The 5002-nt window shown below is 44.2% G+C and overlaps 1 long non-coding RNA gene across 1 annotated transcript; it reads right to left on the bottom strand.

Moving 5' to 3' along the window:
* Positions 1-1252: 1252 nt before the first annotated feature.
* On the bottom strand, positions 1253-4741 carry LOC142494532 (uncharacterized). The gene is made up of 3 exons (XR_012801514.1): positions 4017-4741; positions 3310-3387; positions 1253-1518 (listed from the first exon to the last, which is right to left on the bottom strand). It is a non-coding gene; the product is annotated as an uncharacterized LOC142494532 (long non-coding RNA).
* Positions 4742-5002: the final 261 nt, after the last annotated feature.

The following is a 5002-nucleotide window of genomic DNA, read 5'->3' as shown; positions in this document are numbered from 1 at the left end:
GTGCTAAGGCATCAACCACCTATGCAACAACTTTGCTGTACAGTTCAAGAAGCGCCTTTTAGATAAATAGGATCAGCTTGGAATGATCCAATGTTGCTTGCAACTTTGAATACGCTATTTAATGCCCTCAAATTCAACAAATTTTAATGGCAACAAATCTATAGTAAAAATGTTAGCTAAATTACCATTTACCACCAGAGCACTTTCATGGATGCGGTTGAATTTTTTCCCCCTTATCAAACACTTCTCTAACTGTGGACTGCTTCTGTTGCATTGGGTGTTGCACATCAGGTTGCTTATACTATTTCTATTTTATAAGGATTTAACTGATTGGCCAGTGAAGCCGGCAAGTCAGGAGAACTGTAAATCCATTAGTTTAGTTAAGGACTTAACGGAGAAGAGAAAATAAATAAACAAACAATGTAAACCAATAGTGCACTGTAACTAAAAGTAAAAAGTGCACTAAATGAGCAGGTGAAATATGAGTGAAACATGATGGGGGTGTGGGGGGGATACCGAGCAGAGCACCCAATTCAAGGCCGACTGGGAGGTAAGTGCAGGTACCTGCCCAGTGGCCACAGCGTGGGTGAACTCTGCTCGGATACGGGAGCGCACCAGCACCTGGAACAGAGCCTGGCAGGTAAGGGATACCTCCCCAGCCACATGCTGCTTTGTGGACTTATATATAGCCAGTTTGGTTAATGCCAGAAGCAGGTTGGTGAGGAGGTCCCTGGCCCTATTGTTCCGGGTTACTGGGCGACCAAAAATAAACATATGAGGGGAGAAATGCAGCCAGAACTGCAGGAGGTGACCCCTCAAGAGTGATAAGAGGGAATGCAGTCTGGTGCAGGGGTTCATACTTCTTTCTCTGTAGTTGCATTCTCCATATTGACTGGAGAAGGCATGCGGCTATATTTTGGTGATAAAGCTGGAGAGTTTTCTTTCCTCATTAAGCAGTCTGTATGACAAGCATCATCGAGCATTTTCACAGATAGCTTTCTCTCTCCAATATTCCTTGGATGAGAGCTCAGCCGTATTTCTGGAGGGTTAGCACTCTTCTCTTCTTTCTTCCAGAGTCTGCTCTGATTTGAGAGAGTTCCAGCTCAGGTTTCTAGCTTTTCCACAGTCTATATAACCCTAAGGCCCTCCTCATAGTCCTCCTTTCATTTACTCAAGAAAAAAAGAGGGGTGCATATATAGCAAGCATAAATAACTTTATAATGTAAAAGCAATAAAACACATAATTGGTAAAACATATACTGTATATAGAAAACAAAATGATTGCCTGAATAATGGATGCTGTTGTAATGAACCCTGATTTTGGGGGTTTCCCTGGCGATCTCCTCTGGTGTCCTCCGTTGGTTTCTGGCAGTGTGAGAGAAAAACTGGAACTGATGTGATGCCGCAGCACTGTGCTCCGATGAAGCGCTAGTATTCTGGGCGGCAGGCTCAGGGGTTTGCACTTGTTGCTAGAGCTGTGGCTGCTGCGGTTGGCATCCTCTTCATTCTCCGATCCACCTGGAAGTGACGTTACGTCAGATGGTATCCGGTGACGTCGCGTCAGTGGGAGAATCCCCTGGGCTGTCAGCTGAAGGTTCTCAGTTATGTCAGGCAGAACTTGCGCATAGACCACTGTAGCTAAGATGGTACTGAGAGCTGTTCCAAAAAGTATCTAAACGAGACCTATCAGCTTTTCTGATACTATTAGTTACGTGTCTTTCAACCCTTGAATCTTCCAATGTTAATGGATGATATCTACTATTTATTTTTGGTATATGATGGTACCTGGGACCTGGAGTGCAGTCATGATATTGGATATTAGTGTCATGGGACAGTTACAGGCCATGGTATGGGGCATCGGGTGCCGGTACCGCCGCCATTTTTAAGGGTCCGCGTGATGTAACAGGGTGAATTATACCAGGGCCTATAACTTGAGAAGCCGGGGTCCCCGAGGCTAAAATCAAATGTTCAGCTCTGGAGACCCTCTGCTGCCACACACTATTATGAAAAATTAAATTAAAGCAACTTCATTACCTTAGGCTAAGGCAATGAAGGGGTTAAACACCCGTGCCATGCTTATTGTGGGTTGCGGGAGTGGATGAAGGTGGTATTTGGTCCTTAATGGGTGTTTAGGCCTCACTGGTAGAGTTAACCCCTTCATTACCTTAGATGTTAATACCACTAAGGTAATGAAGGGGATAACACCTCAAGCTACCCACCCAGTAGGCCAAAACACCCATCCTTGGGGCTAATACCCCCTTCACCCACATCTACTACCCACAATAAACACAAATACACACAACAGCCCTACTACCCACCTCCAAGGCCCCCAATAAACTATTACATTATCTAATAAACACAACCCCCACCCACCCCCTGTGCCCCCACATAAAACCATGATTTATTTTTTTACAGACACAATTAATACCCCAGGTCGACGGGGGGTCCACGGGTGGTCCCAACGGGTGTCCGCAGGCCACACAGTGCACCCCAGGGGGTTCTCACAAGTGTCTGGTGGCCCTCGGGTGGTTCCTGCTAGGCTCCGTGGGCCCCCAGGTGGTTCACGCGTGTGTCTGTGTGCCCTAACGGTCCCTGTGGGTGTCTAGAGGTCCCCAGGTCATTCCCACAGGTGTCTGTGGGCCCTTGGGTGGTTCCCACGAGTGTCTGGGGCCCTCGGCTTCTTGCCACCAAATGCGGATTTTTATAGGCATGTGTCGTCACATTTACGTCATTTGGTTCTCACGCCATCTGATTGGCCAGTGAAAACCATGTGTTTTGTATTTTTTTTTTTTGGTGACATCATGTAAAGGAAATGAAGCTAGCCAATCAGAATGGCTGTGCTTCCTTTCCCTTTAACATGATGTCACCAAAAGCAGCATTGCTGCCGTCACATGGTACTTCAGCCAATCAGATTGTGGGAAATATATCCCCAATCAATTGGTTGTTGTAGACCATGTGACAGAGGTTTTTGGTAAAGGATGTGACGTCATCCATAGGGAGTCACATGGTCTACAAGAACCAATAAAATACAAAACACATGGTTTTCACTGGCCAATCAGATGGTGTGAGAACCAAAATGACGTACATGTGACGTCACATGCCTATAAAAGGCCGTGCAGCCACATTTGGCGGAAAGAAGCCGAGGGAGGAACTCCTCCACCAATAGGAGGAGAAGGGCGTTCCTCCAGAAGATACAGATGAAGAAGAAGATACAGATGAAGACCCCAGAAACCCCGAAAGTGCCAAAAATGGATTACAATTTACAGAAGAAAATAAAGAAAGAAGAAAAGGACTTTGGATTTTTTTTACCTGTGGGCCGTTGCTATTCTGGATTGTGGATTGGTTCGAGAGCATGCGGTGACCACGGGAATCGGAGGGCAAAGACATCTAAAAGGTAAGGAAAAATATTGAATGTAAGTTATTTTTAGTTTACAGGGTTTTTTAATTTTATTATTATTGTAATTGAATTTTTTTATGCCCATTCATTGCCACATTATTTATATATGTCTCTTTATGGATATACATACAATTGTGCCAAAATATGGCGAATATAGAAGGCGCTAACACCCTAAACAGTGCTTACTAAACAAATTGTGACTTATAGTGATAATAGTGCAAAATGTAAATAGCAAGTGCAAAAACAATATTAAAGTGTCACCCCCCTGCTTCTACCCTCCGGTGGGGTTGTCTTCACTCTTCCCCAAAATGTAGAACTGCTTTCTCATGATCCAGGGGGAGCATGGGGGATACAAACACACAAAAAGGAAACAATCTAAGTGCAGATGTACAAAATAAAAGGGAATAATCCCTGGTGAATCTTGGCTCCTATGTACAGCCTACTCACAGGAAGGTAATGATTTTCAAGCAGAAATGACAGTGGGTGGACTTTGGGCATCGGTATTGCAGAACAGCTTCTTCACTTGGGGAATACGACCTCAGCAAGAAGAAAGAGTACGCACATAGCACAGACCAGATAATTCAAACAATTTACAAAACTCTTAAAAATGCACACTTACAGTGTTGCCAAATAAAAACAGCATGTAAGCTACAAATAGCTTTAGTGTGACCACTGGGAGATAAATGCCGTCTATCACCGCACCGACTCCGACGGGAACTTCGGCTGGACCCCGCGTGGGTACGTTGGAGACGCCGCTCCGTCGCCGGTCCCCGGATGTTGAAGTTACTTCCGGCTCGGCTGTTGTGGTGTGTACAGGGGCTTCTTCCTCCAATAAATAATAATAAAGTGATAAACATCAAACAGCTGAACAAATAGCAATCAACACATATAACTCCAATTGAGGCTATAGCAAAATTCCTCAGTTTCTTCTTGAAATCCCCACTGCTGCTGCAAATCCATGTTGATTTCGGATGATCCCGGAAGTGCGTCACGCGCATGCGCCCTCGTGTGTTCCACGTAATCATTTCCGCGTTCCAGCGTCGACACTCCTCATGTGGATGGTCTTTCGGCCGAAATCTCGCGAGGTTATGGCACTCCTTCACATCCTTGCAATTTCTTCATTTGTACGCCAATCCTCCCACCGCAGGGGCTGCCATCCTCATGAATCCGTCGCCATCGTCTTCTTTAATGAGTGGGAATTATGTCAGAAAACGTTCACTTCTTTCATTTGAAAGAGACAAAAAGCACAATCACGTACAGCCTTGATGGAAAGAGAGATAAAGATGTAAGGAACATGTTGTTTCATGCTATTGATTTCTCCCATGTGCAATAAAATCTTTAAAAATTGAATCTTTGAGCAGGAGATAAGAGATAAGAATAGAGATCAGAGATAAGAATAGAGATAAGAAATGAGAGATAAGAATAGAGATGAGAGATAAGAATAGAGATAAGAATAGAGACGAGAGATAAGAATAGAGATGAGAGATAAGAATAGAGATAAGAATAGAGATGAGAGATAAGAATAGAGATGAGAGATAAGAATAGAGCTGAGAGATAAGAATAGAGCTAAGAGATAAGAATAGAGCTAAGAGATAAGAATAGAGA

The sequence above is a fragment of the Ascaphus truei genome, chromosome 5 (genome assembly GCF_040206685.1).
Source record: "Ascaphus truei isolate aAscTru1 chromosome 5, aAscTru1.hap1, whole genome shotgun sequence".
NCBI classification, from domain to species: Eukaryota; Metazoa; Chordata; class Amphibia; order Anura; family Ascaphidae; genus Ascaphus; species Ascaphus truei.
Note: the sequence above shows the minus strand (reverse complement) of the source record. Positions and strands in the feature narration are given on the sequence as shown.